The sequence below is a fragment of the Aotus nancymaae genome, unplaced genomic scaffold (genome assembly GCF_030222135.1).
Source record: "Aotus nancymaae isolate 86718 unplaced genomic scaffold, 86718_ANA_hifiasm-v0.15.2.pri h1tg000008l, whole genome shotgun sequence".
Lineage (NCBI taxonomy): Eukaryota > Metazoa > Chordata > Mammalia > Primates > Aotidae > Aotus > Aotus nancymaae.
The window spans coordinates 35,553,574-35,572,418 of NW_026988419.1; the positions used below are offsets into that span (position 1 = coordinate 35,553,574).

At 38.9% G+C, this 18,845-nt stretch overlaps 1 protein-coding gene across 3 annotated transcripts in view; it reads right to left on the bottom strand.

The window, feature by feature from the left end:
• Positions 1-18,845, bottom strand: part of PLCL1 (phospholipase C like 1 (inactive)) — a 339,780-nt gene that overhangs the window by 133,951 nt on the left and 186,984 nt on the right. Inside the window, exon 1 of one of the 3 annotated variants that reach the window (XM_012473241.3) lies at positions 2,261-2,470. The exons of 1 other annotated variant lie outside the window; for it this stretch is intronic. The gene's annotated coding sequence lies outside the window, so the exon portion shown is untranslated. Of the gene's footprint in view, positions 1-2,260; positions 2,475-18,845 lie in introns of those variants that run through there. One more of the 3 variants, XM_064373209.1, reaches the window with a different exon arrangement.

Sequence of the window (18,845 nt, forward strand, 5' to 3'; positions counted from 1 at the left end):
GCCTTTGACTGCTAGGAAGCTTAGAAGTATTAGTACTCACTTTCAATGACTGTGTTAGCCTAGGTTTGGGTGGCGTATTCATTTCCCCTTCTCTGTACAAGTGTTCAAATTACTAATTGCATATATCTTTCAATATAGACATTATAGCTTTTATGGAGGCAGTCAGGGTATAAATTATAGGTAAATTGAGAAATATCAATGGCTGTAGAGCAAGAGAGCTGGAATCTGAACTTTAAACAAATGCTTAGTGAAACACAGACCTGACTACATCCAGGTGCCAAAATGTATGTATTTGGGGTCTTTATGATGAAGTAAGTATAACATCCATTAAAAAAAGAGGGTTAACATTCTACTAATACAAAGACATCCTTCTTGAGAAACAGTGATATTTAATTAACATCATTTCTTTGCACTGTTTCACTGAAACTTCACATCAGTGAGCTCCTTTGTGCCTGTAATATTGTAAATTAGCTATTTTTAATATGTGTACTGAATTACAAACATATGTGTTCATAGTCCCTGTTGAGACTGATACTTCCAGCTATTCTGTATGACTTCATGACAACCATAAAGTATAACTAAACAGCCAGTAGTTTATCAGAAGATAATAAAAAACAAACAAGAGGGGGGTGGGAGTGATTAAAACACATTTTTACTCAATTTTTAGGTTGCCAATTTCTAGATTTCCAATGAGTTTCATGTTTTTCATGTGTAGTGAGCTCAATGCTGATCCCCAAATATACCCATTTCCTAGAAAAGCAGATCATTGTGCATATTATGGCTTCTTCTATGTGCCCTAATCTGATCCTATTTTTGATTAAAATACCACATCATCAATATTGAGGAACATTTTAAAATCCAGCCATCCAAAGCAATAGTTGTTTTCATTCATAACTTCTGATCCTTATCTTCATGAATCTGTTTCTATTTCATGGTATCTACACATAACAAGCTGCTCACAGAGATGCAGGGGTGACTATCACTCACCTGAAGAATCTTCCTAAGAAAAAGAAAGCAGGTGCCTTTCAAAACTAGTAAGAGTCTCTTTGGGTACAGCTCAGTTTCTAGAAGGCAGATCAACAATCATTCTACAGGGTCCTTTGCAGCAAAGGCAGCTTCCTGTTGCTCCAAAGGGCACTAAAGTAAGCAAAATGCTCCAGTCTCATTCTTGAAATAGTAACACTAGAGAGACAGAAGCCCAGAGCATGAAGACAGAATCTTGGCTATAAATCAGCAGCCTCTCCAAGAAAAGAATCCTTCATCATGTTATGTACACCCACCAAAGGTTCCAGACTGTTGGAAAAATTTAGATTCTAAAAATATATGTGGCAGAAATAAACTGAGAACAAATAAACATAAACATTATATATGTAATGATTAAAATCATGTGAGAAATGAGACAGCACGCCTCCAGAGTTCTTAGAGGAAAATTCCCCTCTTGAAAGGTATTTGGGGCATATATATACTCCAAAAATTATTCTTTATTTACTTGAAATTCAAATTTATCTAGATGTCTTCTATTTTCATTTACTAAATCTGGCAACCCTAACCTATTGTACCAAAAATTAATTTGGCCTTAAGTATGCAAGCACACATGCCCACACACATACACATTTAATGGGATGAAAGGAGCTGCCCATCTTCAGAAAATTAATGCCATTATCAACCAACAATAATGATAACTTACTTCTGCATCAAAACATCACAAACTTCATTTTCTCATGTTTTCTGCCATCAGACTTCTCACCCCTGTCTTTTAACTATTCCAGTCCTTTTATGTTGTTTGTCTCGAAGGGGAGAAACTGGTAAGCTGCCTTTCTTTTCTCTTAGTTTAAAATATTCTTTTCTAGATACCTAGGAATCATCACTCAATATATTAAGCCTACTACAGCTGCTGGCCTAAGTGCCTTAATCAGCTCTCCTATTTCAACAAGGATTTATTAAGCAGTTATTATATTCACACATTAACTGTGTTATCAAGATGTGGATGTCCCCATTTTTTTAATTAGAAAAGGAACAGTCCAAGTGTAAGAAATGTGCACTGTTTGCTCAGCTGAAAAGAGGTCCTGAGTTCCCTTGCATCTTTCAGCACTGCCTTTTGTGATGTCGACTCTCCACAGCCCCTGCCCCTGCCACCAGCCTTGCCTCTCCACCTCAGGAGAGTTGCCTGGAACCCTCTGCCTCTGTCCAGTTAGCCAGACTTCAGCCTTCCCTGACCACTGCCCACACCTGTTACACATTCACAGTGCCACATACTTACTTATCCCAGTTTGTCCGTCAACACTGGGGTGAGTCTTTAATGAATGTCTGCCTCCCCCTCAAGACTGTAATCTCCTTGTGAACAGGAATCTCCTCCCTGTGCAGGACCTAACACAGAGTCTAACATAAGTTAAGCAGTCAATAAATATGCAATGAAGAAATTTAAATGTGAAAGAAAGACTTCTGGAACACTAGCCTGGAGGGACTTTCCAGGCATTAAGCACAGTTTCCATTTCAATGCCTCAAGGAGAACTTTCCTTTGCCATCAACAGCATGATCTGCTGTGTATGGATGGCTGGAGATCATATTAACCCTGGTACAAGAAGGGCATTTCACCTTTGAAAGCTGCTGGTGAATTTGCCATAATTTCACATCTTTTTTACTCATTGCCTACACAGGGAGATAAAATGTATGCCTCACCACCCCTATCACTTAGCACTCTGAACATCTTGAAGTAAAGTTCTAACTTAACACACATAAAGAAGGAGAAATTAAGGAGGGTGGAAGTGAGGTGGGGGAGGGTGGAAGGAAGGAAAGTTTAAAAAGAAAATCCTTTAAAAACTTACCTCCCTACCCTGTCTTGTCTGAATATTTTATTTTCACTAAGCTATCTTAGGAACCGAAAGCTAGAAAATGACTATTTCTAGATGTGTTAATGGCCTCATGATTCCTTTCATGTTCTGCAGCAGCAGCTAAATTAGCAGTAAGCACTTTTATGTTCATTGGCTAAGTTGAACCTTTTTAAGAACCTGAAATTGAAAACAGAACTCAAATTTCAAATAATCAGTCTGACATGGAAAATCTATTTTCATTCAAAATACTTCTTTTACAAAAAGATGCAGGAAGTGTTTATCCTGACTAAAAATGCTAGAAATTCTTATTTTTTGGAATGTGAGGCTGAAATATATTTAGATATTGGGTTTTCAATGTTGGGGTATTTTTCTTAAATTTATTTTTTTCCAGTATTTAAGATTTATCACCAAAAAAATGTGTAACAGTACTCATCTCATTCTTAGATTTATTATTTAAACATGATCACCCTAGACTTTATAAACAATACTGACTTCTAAATCTTCGTATTACTTTCAAGAGCCACAAAGATTTTTTTAACCAAATACCTCACAAACTTGACTTGGACACACATTCTACAGACAATTTAGCCAGAGCCCCTTTAGAATTAATGTTGACAGTAAGCCTAAGTAATAGCAGTAGGCCACAGTGAATGTAATAAAGATACTCATTCAAAGAATACCCCCAAATGACAAATTCATTCAGGATGTCTTAATCAATTAAATGTTCCCTGGCATTGGCATATGCAAGTGATCCATCAAGGAACTGAATGACTAATCCACTAAACTACCCTGTAACTCTTTTCAATCTTTCTTGAAAGCAAAAAGAGGAATAATTTAAATGAATCAAGTGTTTAAGATCTATTGAGTTTCCACAAAAGGCTAGCTACCAAGCAGAACATTTATAGAAATTGATAGAAATTGGCCCAGCTTTCAGACTTGCTTTAAAAAAAAAAAAAAAAGCTAAATATATTACATTGAATCTTTAAATAATGCTTAAAGTTTAATTATTTATAGGAATGTAGCAGTGAAATGACAGTTTAGTTTCAGTTTTTAATTACCTTATAAGTTGAATAACTTATTCAAATAAGAATTTCTGGTCCTATACATGCATTGAATAATATTAATCACTTCACTTTGAGGCATAAATTAAGCCACAGACTTGCTCAAATTCCTTCTAATGGATTCTCTAATTAGGATCTTCAATTTTGTGGTGGAAAGAGGTCTTGAGGAATAACCTCAATCTATCAACCTTTTCCAACCACAACACTTTGTAATAGTTCCCCCTCCAGCTCAGAAGTTTTATGAAAATATTTGTATAGGTCTGTATAGAGAACATATAGTGAGAAGTTATTTGCATAGACCATATATTCTTCTGCATAGGCCATATATTCTTCAGCAAACCACTTCAATGATGACAGAGTTAATATTAGCTAAAAATATTAAGCACAGGTTGAGCTAAAAAGTATCCAAGAAGAAATTATCTGAAATATTAGAAGTTAGTGAAATATATAGTTCTTTGGTCTTAAGTAGAAGGTCTAAAAGCTAGAAGCAAGAGTTGAAGTTTCTGGCTATCACTTCCTAAATTGCAACTAAAGCCAATGGAACTGATAAAAGATTCCAGCACATAACTCCAAGATGTGACAGTTCCAATAATGGTTTTCATGCCTGGGTTCCATAAGGAACATCTCTATTATCCATTAATTTGCTCATAAGTGCCAAACTGTTTAGACCCGTCTTTCCTGTTCCCTATAGTGAATTCTTTCCTTGGCAACACTAGTTGAACCAATAAAGACTAAGTTAGCCCAAAATGGCAAGCAGTGCTCCTTGTTTTTTTAAGATATATATATTTTTTAAAAAAGTGTAAGTAGCCTTAGTAGAAGTTTACATTAAGAATTATATGTCTATTATTTTAAAACTCACATTATTAGTTAAAAATTGTGATTGCTAAAATTTTCTTATGACTTTTTTTTTTTTTTTTTTTTTTTTTTGAGATGGAGTTTCGCTCTTGTTACCCAGGCTGGAGTGCAATGGCGTGATCTCGGCTCACCGCAACCTCCGCCTCCTGGGTTCAGGCAATTCTCCTGCCTCAGCCTCCTGAGTAGCTGGGATTATAGGCACACGCCACCATGCCCAGCTAATTTTTTGTATTCTTAGTAGAGACAGGGTTTCACCATGTTGACCAGGATGGTCTTGATCTCTTGACCTCTTAATCCACCCGCCTTGGCCTCCCAAAGTGCTGGGATTACAGGCATGAGCCATCGCGCCTGGCCCATTTTCTTATGACTTTCTTATGATTCTCTATAGTTCATTTATCATCTAGTATAAACAGAGGGTATCTAATTACCTCTAAATCTAGAAGGATGGCCAGTACATGCATCTACTCCTTAGGAACTGATGAGAGCAGGTAGCTCCCAGAAGTTGATTGCTTAGGAATGGTACATAGTTCACCTAAAAGGCTGGAAATTCTGACAAGTGATTGCAAATAAGCCTCCCCTTAAGCAGGATGATAACCAAATGTTTAACAAAGTACACGGTAGAGGAGCAACCAACTGAAACAGATGCTCACTCAGAATGGATGCTGACTTACAGTAGTACCTTATGGTACCTGCCTGTTGAATACAAACCCCACAAGGATGGATAGACCCTCAGGATACCAGAATCAAGCCTAAAGAGCAGAACACTCAAGGTCCCACAGCCTGGCACCTGTACATTTTTCTGACCTTTTTAAAGCTTCACTCTTTAGCTTTTACTGAGTTTATATGCATAAGAATCTTTACAATAACAGCCTTCTTCCCCACGAGCTAAGTTACTGGAAATGAGGCTGTATTCCATGCAATCTAAGAACATAACTAAAATAGAATGTCAACAAAAGAAAAACATAAACCTAGTTTTCAATGATTCAAGCCGTATTTTTACATATCCCCACAGTGAATGTAACAATTTTACAGATGTTAAAAAAATATTCTATTTGTAGTCATGTGAACTGGTACAAACACTTTAGAAAATTATTTGTCAGTACTATTTTAAATCAAACCTTTGTATACCCATCCTACCACCCAGAAATTTTATTTCAAGACATATACACAACAAAAATGCATACATATGTTCTCAAAAGACACATATAAGAATGTTTATGGCAGCACTATTCATAAAAGCCAAAAATTAGAAATAACCCATATGTCTATCAACTGAAGAATAGATACATAAATTGTGGGGAACAACAGAACACTCAAGAGTAGCAGCAACCAACATTTTTGGCACCATGGACTGGTTTTGTGGAAGACAATTTTTCCATGGACCAGGGGGTGGGAATGGTTTCAGGATCATTTAATCACATTACATTCTTTGCGAAGTTTATTTCTATTATTATTACATTGTAATATATAATGAAATAATTATACAACTCACCATAATGAAGAATCAGTGGGAGCCCTGAGCTGTTTTCCCACAACTAGACAGTCCCATCTGGGGGTGATGGGAGACAGTAACAGATCATCAGCATTAGATTCTTTTTTCATTATTATTATACTTTAAGTTCTGGGGTACATGTGCAGATCTTGCAGGATTGTTACATAGGTATACACATGCCATGGTGGTTTGCTGCCTCCATGCCCCCATCACCTACATTAGGTAATTCTCCTAATGTTATCCCTTCCCAATCACCCTACCCCCTGTTATCCCTCCCCTAGCCCCTCACCCCCCCAACAGACCCCGGTATGTGATGTTCCCCTCCCTGTGTCCATATGTTCTCATTGTTCAACACCCACTTATGAGTGAGAACATGTGGTGTTTGGTTTTCTGTTCTTGTGTCAGTTTGCTGAGATTGATGGTTTCCAGATTCATCCATGTTCCTGCAAAGGACATGAGCTCATCCTTTTTTGTGACTGCATAGTATTCCATGATGTAAATGTGCCACATTTTCTTTATCCAGTCTATCATTGTTGGGCATTTAGGTTGGTTCCAAGTCTTTGCTACTGTAAACAGTGCCACAATGAACATATGTGTGTGTGTGTCTTTATAACAGAACAATTTATAATCCTTTAGGTATATACCCAGTAATGGGATTGCTGGGTCAAATGCTATTTCTATTTCTAGATCCTTGAGGAATCACCACACTACCTTCCACAATGGTTGAACTAATTTACACTCCCACCAACAGTGTAAAAGTGTTCCTATTTCTCACATCCTCTCCAGCATCTGTTATCTCCAGATTTTTTAATGATCGCCATTCTAACTGGCATGAAATGCTATCTCAACTTGGTTTTGATTTGTATTTCTCTGATGACCAGTGATGATGAGCATTTTTTCATATGTTTGTTGGCCTCATATATGTCTTCTTTTGAGAAGCGTCTGTTCACATCCTTCACCCACTTTTTGATGGGGTTGTTTTTTCCTTGTAAATTTGTTTTAGTTCTTTGTAGATTCTGGATGTTAACTCTTTGTAAGATGGGTAGTTTGCAAAAAATTTTTCCCAATCTGTTGGTTGCCAGTTCACACTAATGATTATTTCTTTTGCTCTTCAGAAGTTCTTAAGTTTAATTAGATCCCATTTGTCTATTTTGGCTTTTGTTCTCATTGCTTTGGGTGTTTTAGTCATGAAGTCCTTGCCTATGCGTATGTTCTGAATGGTATTGCCTAGGTTTTATTCTAGAGTTTTTATGGTGTTAGGTCTTATGATTAAATCTTTAATCCATCTGGAGGTAATTTTTGTATAAGGTGTCAGGAAGGGGTCCAGTTTCTGCTTTCTGCACATGGCTAGCCACTTTTCCCAACACCATTTATTAAACAGGGAATCCTTTTCCCAATGCTTGTTTTTGTCAAATTTGTCAAACATCAGATGGTTGTAGATGTGTGGCATTACTTCCAAGGCCCCAAGGCCTCTATTCTGTTCCATTGGTCTATATCTCTGTTTTGGTACCAGTACTATGCTGTTTTGATTACTGTAGCCTTGTAGTATAGTTTGAAGTCAGGTAGCATGATGCCTCCAGCTTTGTTCTTTTTGCTTAGGATTGTCTTGGTTATTCGGGCTCTTTTTTGGTTCCATATGAAGTTTAAGGTGGTTTTTTCCAGTTCAGCAAAGAAGGTCAATGGTAGTTTGACAGGGATAGCATTGAATCTATAAATTACTTTGGGCAGTATGGCCATTTTCACGATACTGATTCTTCCTAACCATGAGCATGGAATGTTTTTCCATCTGTTTGTGTCCTCTCTTATTTCCTTGAGCAGTGGTTTGTAGTTCTCCTTGAAGAGGTCCTTCACGTCCTTTGTTAGTTATATTTCTAGGTATTTTATTGTCTTTGTAGCAATTGTGAATGGGAATTCGCTCATGATTTGGCTTTCTGTTTGTCTGTTATTGATGTATAGGAATGCTTGTGATTTTTGCACATTGATTTTGTATCTTGAGACTTTGCTGAAGTTGCTTATCATCTTAAGGAGATTTTGGGCTGAGTCTATGGGGTCATCTAAATATACAATCATGTAGTCTGCAAATAGAGACAATTTGACTTCCTCTTTTCCTAGTTGAATACCCTTTATTATTTTTTCTTGCCTGATTGCTCTGGCTAGAACTTCCAACTCTGTTGAACAGGAATGGTGAGAGAGGGCACACTTGTCTAGTTCCAGTTTTCAAAGGGAAAGCTTCCAGTTTTTGCTCATTCAGTATAATATTGGCTGTGAGTTTGTCATAATAGCTTTTATTATTTTGAGATATGTTGCACTGATACCTAGTTTATTGAGAGTTTTTAGCATAAAGTGCTGTCGAATTTTGTAGAAGGCCTTTTCTGCATCTATTGAGATAATCATGAGGTTTTTGTCTTTGGTTCTGTTTATGTGATGGATTATAGATTTGCATATGTTGAACCAGCCTTGCACCCCCAGGTTGAAACCTACTTGATCATGATGGATAAGCTTTTTGATGTGCTGTTGCATTTGGTTTGCCAGTATTTTATTGAAGATTTTTGGATTGATGTTCATCATGGATATTGGCCTGAAAATTTCTTTTTTAGTTGTGTTTCTGCTAGGTTAGTGTGCTACCTAGGTCCCTCGTATGCTCAGTTCACAATAGGGTTCCACACTCCTATGAGAATCTAATGCTGCCACTGATCTGACAGGAGGTGGAGCTCAGGTGGTAATGTGAGTGATGAGGAGTGATTGTAAATCCAGATCAAGCTTCACTCACTTGCCTACAGCTCAGCTCCTGCTGTGGGGCCTGGTTCCTAACAAGCCACAGATCGTACCAGAGTTTGGGGATACCTGCTCTAGAGCCATGGGAATGAATGAACCACAACTACACAGAACAAAGTGGATCAACCTCTCAAACATAATAGAAGTCAAAGAAGCCAGAAAGGGAAGATAACATTCCATATAATTCCATTAGTTAAGAGTTCCAAAATGGGAGAAATTAATCTATGGAGTTAGAAGTTAGGATAATTATCTTTGAGATGAGGTAGTGACTGGAAAAGGAGGCCTTGGAGCTTTCTAGGAGATTCTATTTTATTATCTAGGCTCTGGTTACACAAGTATATTCATGTTGTGAAAATTCACAGCATTGTACACTCTTCTGTGTAGTTTTCTGTGTGTATGTTGTCCTTCAATAGAAAGCTTACATTAAAATAACTAAGTAAACAAAAAATCCCTCAATAAGTGATGTGACAGTAGTGCTTCACTGTTCACAGTACCCTTTTCCAACCACTATCTCCACAGTAATCTCAATGGCATGTGATAAATAGGTGGCACAGTGTCATCTCCACCTTACAGATGCAGTAGGAATGCATAAAAGAGGTACTTTATGTAGGTTATTTCATTTTACCCCCAAACAATCCCATGGGGAGACTATTATTCCCCTATGAATTACTTACACAGCTAGTAAACAGAAAAACACCACACCTTTCTGTCTTCAAAGACCATTTTTTTCTAATAAAACTTGCTGGGCCTCTAAGAAAGTTAAGGTTCTGAAAACTTAACTAGCTTAACTAAGTTAGCTTAGTTTTGATGACTTGTATAACAAGATACATATTCGTATATTCATAAATCAACTATCGGCTCCATGAAATTAAAAACTGTGCATATTTTTGGATGAATAACCAAATTAGAACACTCAGAACTCATAAATGTGGACCTTAAAAGTTTGAATAGTTCCTCGCAATAAAAGCCTCCAAGATAAAAAAAGAAAAAAGAAAAAAGGGAAATAAATAAAGTGATAGCAGGTTGTTCTCCAGCTCACCAGTATTATGACCTTGAATAAGTCACTTAGCCCCTGTGAACACCACCATTCATAAAGTGGAATTTTAAACCATATAACTTCACTGGTCTCATCAAAGTATAATAATAATAGGCCCCCATGACCACACAGAAGACCCCAAAAATGAATATTAAATGGCAAAAAAACTTTTGAAAAGTGATTAACACTAACAGCATTACTTTTTCAACTTTCAACTCACTAAATTTTCCTGGGAAAGAAGGGAATATTACCAATGTTAAACTGAGTCTCATTCATTTTTTCTTCTAAAACTACAAATAACTATGATCAGTACCTGGGTGCCAAGATCATTTGTACCCCAAACCTCAGCATCACAGAATATAGCCAGATATCAAACCTGCACATGTATCCCTTGAATCTAAAATAAAAGTGGGAAGACAATACACAATAAATAAAATTCCAAACAAAGAAGACATCTTTGCACTCACAGTATCCATGGGGTGCAAAGTATGGCAATTAAAATGTATGAAACTTGGCCAAAACTGAAACCTCCCTCCTTAACCACTCTGGCATCATCTTTCTTTTAGATAATCTAAGATACACTATGGATGTACAAAAAAAGATTCTATTTTCAGTATAAAACTGTCATCAACTCTAGGATGTCAGAGTTTATTTGAGATTATACTCTGGGTAATTTAACAATGAAAGTGGCAATTCATATATTTAATGATTTGCAGGAATTTTATCCAAACAAATATGTAATTGATAACTCATTATGTTTTCCAGCTATGTGTGACTGCACTACCTATGGAATCTGTTTTATCTTGTTTTTTTTTTTTTTTCTCAAACTAACACATTCTGTAGATATGCATACACACACACACATATGTATTTTACATATAATATGTAGTAGAGGGAAGAAAGGGAGAATGTTGATTCTATGCTATTTTCATAGCCACATCTATATATGCAATTTAAAGCTCTTGGTCCATCCCCTCCTTTCCAGAATCTGCACTAAGGAAGATGCTAAGGCAAAGAGAGAAGAAAAGAGATTTCTTTGTTATGGTATCCATTAGGGCTGCAACGCTCTATACATCTAATCTATAGAATTCTGTAGAGTTGAAATCATTAAATTACAACTCTGTACATTTCCCTCTGTCCAAATTAAAGAAGCATATAGCTATACATTCACATCTACAGGTATGAATATGACAAAACAAGCAAGTCTCACTTAAGCCTATTTCATACAAATTTTAGGATATGATAAAGGATGTTCATTATTAGAGTAGAGGGAGAGTCACGTAGTCATGATACAGCTAAAATTTAGTAAAAATGCTCTAATATTACTATCACTACTACTACTAAACTACATTTATAGGGTCCTTTTTATGGTCCAGGTGCTGTGCTAAATGATTCTATGTAGATCACATTTAATCCTGGCAGTTTACATCTTCATTTTATACATGGAGAAAGTGAGATGGTGCCAGGTGTTTGCCCCTCCCATACCACACACCACCTTTCTGTGCCCTGCTCTGTGGGAAGCTGACCTTTAGGGACCCTGGTCTTGTGTTTCTCTTGGGCTTCCACCAATGGGAAGGATCAGCTGGACAGAGAAAGATCAGGATACTGGTTCCTCTCTGATCTTTCCAGGTTATGGTCTTGAGTTCTCCTACCTATGGCCACAACTCCTGTTGGGAGGTTCCTTGCCAGAGCTGTAGCTCTCACTAGTTCTAAAAATAAATGTGTCTGTCTCCTCTGGCCACTTCAGGCTTGTAGTGGCAGTGGTTTTCTTCTGCTCCCAGTCTCTAGGTGATTCACAATCATGCAGGTGGGTTCCATTCCCACCCGTACCTTTGTTGAGTGTGTCATCTGTTTGAAGAAGATTGTAAGACAGTGAGGAAATAAAAGTAAGGTAGAAGGACCATAAAAAGGATTGAGTGAATGAGTACATGCTAACTGTGGAGAGTTGAGACAGAAGGACAAATTCATTTTAAGTCACTGGAGCAACTGCCTACGGAGGTGCTATGCAGCCAACTTCTCTATCCAGACTTAAACCAAGGGAAAACAAAAGCTTTTCTAATGCAACATCATCAGTCCTAATTTCCTACGTTGCCTTAAAAACAGGAGGCCCCTAAGATGAGAGGAAGTGGTTTGGGTGGGCAATAAATACATTGATACCTAACAGGCTAGAGATGAAGGGACAAATGATGGTTTTACAAAGGTAGCAGCATCCTGGACATCTATAAAAGCACCACTGTGTATTTCCTGCCTCCCTACAGACACACCTCACACATTTGGCACTCATGATCATAAAGTCTCCAGGGAACAAAGCATCATTCTAAGAGGGGGATAGTTAGTTGAGAAGATTGCATTATACGGTTCTTCCCAGCTATCATTTCTTATCCCAACCTTCCCACAGTATCATTCAACATATACACATACACAAATGCACATATGCACACAAGCAATCTGATCTCTCTCACACACACACACACAAACACACTCACACACACACACACACACCCTGCTCCATTCTTCTCAAGGAAACTCTCAGGAAAAACTGAATAAATAGGCACAGTTTCTTCTGCTCTGGCCTCAGTTTTCACTTTCTGTCTCCCTCTGCAGCACTCGCCACCACTCCCACCCACCAAGCCCGCATGCTTTCTCCTCCATTTGCCATATCAAAGTCTGAGCTCATGGCAACTCGTTTACCATAAAGGCTGTAACTGAAAAGAGTAATACCCAAAAGGTATTTATATTTTAACATAAAACAATAATCATCAATCTAAAGTGTTACTAAATGAAACATTAAGTATAGAATTAAAGGAATCAGCCCTCTCAGGGAATGTTTTGGGAGGCAAAGAGACCCTTTTTGAAGTTCCTGAAATGTCACTGCATGGGCCACAAGGTAAGGCCCTCTCTCTGCTGCTTCCTCTTTCTAAAGGCTCTACTCCAAGGGTTCATGAAATGAAAGATAAAGGTCATGATTGGCATATTTCCTTAGACCTATAATGCATCACTTGAGGTTCTAATCTAGTTAAATTCCAGAAACTACATAGCTCCTTCACACAGAACAGGAGAGATTTGGGTTCCCACGCTGCTGGGTTTGTCTACCTGAAACAACTATCAGTGTGTGCAGGCCCATGGAAAGGCCTCTTTGGGTGTGAATTGCTGGGACAGCTCAATGAACAAATCACCATTTCTACTACACATGGTCTCAGAACCAGAGGAAGGTGGTGTGGCTGCAGATTATGATAACAAAGTCATCACCTGTCACTTCTAATTATCAGAAGCTGAGTTCAGCAGATCACAAGAAACCACTTGGCTGCCACTCTTGCTTTGAGCCAAGACCAGAAGAGAGGAAATGGGAGTGGACTCCGTGGACTGTGCCGCTTCTGTGTGCACAGATGGGAAGGGAGAAATGCTGGGATGAGCCGGCTGTACCTGTTGGCTCCTGCCCTCCCCACAGTAGTGCTACAATGCCCAGCACAGTGTGGGCTCTCAGGATTCTGTGAGCTCAGGAAAACGACACTAAAAATGTTTGACAGTTGAGTCTGGTTCGGGTAATAGGACAAAGCACAGGCTGTCTCTCTCCTTCCCTCTCCTGCCACCTCACCCTCAACCCTTGTCCAAGCAACACTCATTCACAATGCGGTGTAGTGTGGACTAGGAGAGCCCTGGCACTCTAATGCCACCCTAATGCCATTAATGCAGCCTTGACAGCAATCAATGTCCTCCCTCCTCCATGCAGTTTGGGTTGCTTTACTAGTAAATTTAGAGGAGTTAGAAAAACAGGATGTACTACAGCCTGCATTCTGATAACTAGCGATTTGTTCAGCTGATTATTTCTCTGTGAGGGGAGTGTTATTTTTCTTTCTTTTAACTGTATTATGTAAGCCTAAAAAAAGCATGCTCACTGAGGAGATTCTGCAGAAGTAAAGTTGCTATGCATATAACTGATCTTCACTGGCAATTTTTTTAATTAATAGACTTTATTTTTAGAGCAGTTTTAGGTTTACAGAAAAATTACACAGAAAGTACAGAGTTCCTATAATATTCACCTCTCCCCAAACTGCACAATTTCTCCTATTACTAACCTCTTGCATTCTGGTGGTACATTTGTTACAACTGATAAACCAATATTGATACATTATTATTAACTGAAATCCAAAGTTTACAATAGAGTTTCCTTTGGGTTATGTAGTTCTATGAGTTTTGACAACTACATAATGTCATTTATCCAACACATTCACAGTATCATACAGAATAGTTTCACTACCCCAAAAATGCCCTGTGCTGTACCTCAGATTTTTCCTAAGCCCTCTCATCTCTCTGTGCATTCTTCAAATGACCTAGTCCACTCCTGTGACTTCCACTCCCACGTAGCACCAATGCCTTCCTAACCAACATTTCTGGCCTGGATATCTCCCCAAACTCAACAGAATTCATCATCTCCTTCCATCTTTCTTCCCCCGCCTTTCCCTTTCCCTCTTCCCCCTCTCTTCACACACATGATGTATGCAGCACCCTCCCCGTCACTACAGGCAGAAGCCTTGCAATCATCCCCACTTCCCAAATACAAAAACGTTTGCAGAGGTACTTGTTTCTCCCCCAATCACACTTCCTGTGCATATACTCATGTGACAATTTAACTTTTTGACTCTCATAAGACGACCATTTGTCACTAAGACAAAAGTTCTTGCTTTCATTTCACAGGAGTTATTGCATCTAGGATGGCAAGCAAAAGACAGAGCCAAGCAGAGAAGCAGATATCAGGAGCCAGCTAGACTCATGCCCTCCCCCCGCCATTAAGTGATTTCTTCCTGCATGCTAGCCACCCAGGGCATGAATTTCAAATTTATGCCTCAGCAAAAGTACCACTGTGCCACACCATGGACGTGGCTGACACTGATAATGTTGACTGCTCAAATGCCAGGTCTTGGCCCTCCCATGCTGTACTCTCTGCCCACGGTTGCTTTTCTTCTCCTTGGTTATGGAACTATTGCCCCATAGACCCTCACGACCCAGCTTGGGTCACCCCATTAGGCCCCTCTGTGGTGTTCTCATTATACCATGTCTCTCCTGTCTGACATGTATATCATGTGGCAGTTTCTATTTACTTGTTGCTTTCTTCTCCATTTGATGGCAAGCTCCTGGAGCAAGGGGACTTTGTGTTTCATTTCAGATTCTCCAGTACCTAGAATAATGCCCGGTACATAATATAGCATCTCAACCAATACCTCTAGACGGAATGGAAGAAGAGAAAAGGAGGGAAAGGAAAGAATGAACAGTATGGTTCTCCAAATAGGTCCATTCTTAGGAGATTCACAGGAAACAACAGAAAAAGCTTTACCTAAAATGATAGCACATGACACTACATCAATAACACAGAGAAGGCTGACAGTATAAAACAAAACAGAGCAAAATGGTAACAAATCTGCACCAGAAAGGACTAAAGTTAGCATCTGTAACTTACTAAAGTCATGGATATGTGTCATATGTTAAAACTGCAGAATTCCACTAAACTCATTTAAAACCTGAAATTTATGGGGCAAGCATTGGAGAAAGGCTTTGAGAAATGACAGCTTAATCCCTTACATGGAGATGACAGGCTCCTCCTTCCTCTGCTGGTTCTCTGATTAGATAAGAAAACGGATGCCTAAGACACATCTGCTTTGGGGATCACATATATAAGAATGAAAATGACTAGAAGCCTTGTAAACTAAATTTAGAAATTAGGTCTTCACAATTAGAACATATTTTAAAGTATAAATAATTAGATGTGAAATTATTTATGCCAAAGATACTACTCTATTAAACTCACCTGAAATTAAACAAGAATGTTTCTAGTGTGAACTTTAATTTAGGCACACCTTACCAAATGTTGAAATATTTTCATTTACCTAATTTAGATTTTAGCTACTTAAAGCTAAGAGACACTTCGATAAATTTCATGGAATTCATGAGTTATCCTATTTGGCCTGTGTTTCTACATTGGAAACATGTCAAAGAAAGCATATCTTATATCCACAAATATGAAGTAATCCCAAATATAAAGCAATCTTTTACATGTCTCACCCACATGATTTTCTTAAAAATGTGTTTGTATTTACCAAAATATACAAACTTTGAGGGATATGGACTGCATATGATATTTGTTACAGGATGTTAAAATAGAACCAATTCAGCCCCAGTTTCTGCTGAAGTTCCTAGCCCATAGCCAGCATATTCCACAGTAAGGTGTGAAAGGACTGTGTAAAGCTTACAGTTTCCTGGCTTTTACTCTTCTCCTCACTTATACTGAGGGCATAAAAATGTAGGTGGTTGAAGATTACAGAAGTCTATTTGGAGAAAGCTACTGGTATGCTATGAATCTCATCTTCCCTGCAAGAGACTGGGGAAGAACTTGTCCCTCACCTCAAGCCTAGAGTAGAGCTTCAGTGGAATTACTTAGAGCTCAAATGTTTCCTGATTGTAGTGGAATGGTAACTAACTCATACTCTTGAGAACCCTAAAGGTTGAGTGACTCGCTGGAGCAGCTTAGGGCAGCAGAGGAAAGCCTGTGGTTTGAGAAGTAACTACACTCCCAACAATGGGTAGAAGATCCTGTGGACCAAAGAGGAACTCCACTCATGTGCTGGATATATCTTGTCTACCACTCTAGACCCAGCCTCCAACTGTTACCATCCTGCTCTATGCCCAAGAGACTGACCTTGATGGAAAGTATCACAGACTTCCAGCTAGGTTTGCTCAATGGAAGGCAGCTACAGAAGACAAGAACAAGGGAAGAGAGTGAGAATGGGGTATTTATCCACCCAGTTTTCTCCCGGCTGGCTGAGGGTTAGCACAGGTTCTAGAGAAGTCGACACCTCCTGCCGGGCAGTCCTCTCCTGCAGATGTGGCTCTCCCCAGGCTCTCTGTCCTCATGCCTTCTCCTTGGCCACTCAGGCCCGGGGGTGATAATGACTCTACACTGTTATACAGGGCATTTCAACATCCCTTGTTGGTGCCTCAACACTGCCCACACTTCTGAGAATAATCTCTCCACCAAGGTTTCCTCAATTCCTCCATTGGAGTGTGCCATCTATCTGCTTGCCAGACCCTGATGATGGAGCACACAGGGCCCAGCACAAGGTCACCAGAGATCCTACCCAAGAATGCTGATGCTCAACAACAAAAACAAACAATCTAATTAGAAAGCGGGCAAAGGACTTGAATAGACATTTCTTCAAAGAAGATATACAAATGACCAAAGAGCACATGAAAAAAATGCTCAACATCACCAGTCACTAGGAAAATGCAAATCAAAACCACAATGAGATACGAGTTCACACCCATTAGGATTGCTACTATGAAACAAATAAACAACAACAGAAAAGAACAAAAGTTGGCTAAGATATGCAGAAATTGGAGCCCATGGGAATGTAAAATGATATTGCCACTGTGGAAGACAGTGTGACAGTTCCTCAAAAATTAAACATGGAATTGCCATATAATCCAGCAATTACACTTCTGGGTATATACCCAAAAAAGTGAAAACAGGGACTCAAACAGATATTTGCATACCCATGTTTATAGAAGCATTATTCACAACATCTAAAAGATGGAAGCAACCCAAGTGCCTTTCAACAGATGAACCAATAAACAAAATGTGGATATTATTCAGCTTCTAAAAACAAGAAAATTTTGAACATATGCTACAACATGAGTGAAATAAGCCAGTCACATAAAGACAAATATTGTATGATTCCTCTTATGTGAGGTTCCAGAGTAGTCAGATTCACAGAAAGTAGAATGGTGTTGCCAGAAGCTGGAGGGAGGGGCAAATGGAGGGTTAGTGTTTAATGAGTACAGTTTCAGCACTCAGCATGGGGAAATGAAAAAGTTCTGAAGATGTATGGTGGTGTTGGTTGCACCACACTATAGATATGCTTAAAACCATACAACTGTAACTTTAAAATACTTAAAATTGCCAAGCATGATGACTCATGCCTCTAATTCCAACACACTGGGAGGCTCAGGTGGGAGGATTGCTTGAGCCCAGGAGTTCGAGACCAGCCTGGGCAACATGGCAAAACCCTGTCTCTACAAAAAATATAAAAATTAGCTGGGCATGGTGGTGTGTGTCTGTGGTCCCAGATACCCAGGAGGCTTCTCTTAATGGGAGAATCACCTGAGCCCAGGAGGTCAAGGCTGCATAAGCCATGATTACACCACTGCACTCCAGTCTGGGTGACAGAGTGAGACCCTATCTCAAAAATAAATTTAATTTAATAGTTAATGAATTTGTGTTACATTTATTTTACCACAGTTTTAAAAAAGAATGCTGAGAAGCAAGCAAGAGGCCTCATCAAAAGCAAACTGGAAATGTATGCAGAGCTGAGCAAAGCATCAGGAGAGATGAACCAGAAGAAATGCTTTCACCCATGGAAGACAAGCACAGATGAGCGATCCCAGTGAAGGAAAGATTTCCAGGCCCCACAGAAGACAGTGAGTGCTTTCAGCTCCAACCTCTCATCGCTCTAATGACATACACCACCATGCTTCAAGGGGAGTAAGCTAGGAGAGGAGGAGAGGAAATAGAAGCCCTGAGCAGAAAAGAGAAGAGCTTCTCTGCACATCTCCCACTGAGGGCTCGTCTGCAGCAGTCCCACACTGGGAGAAAGGGGAAGCTTTAACTTCAATAAACTTTATAGTTTGGGATAAATATACTAAGCAGACTGTACTTCCAGTGGAAGTAGTAGTGACTGGAAGAACCATGAGGCTGTATCTAAATTTCAAACCAGAGCAATAATAAGTAGAAGCACAGAATAAAT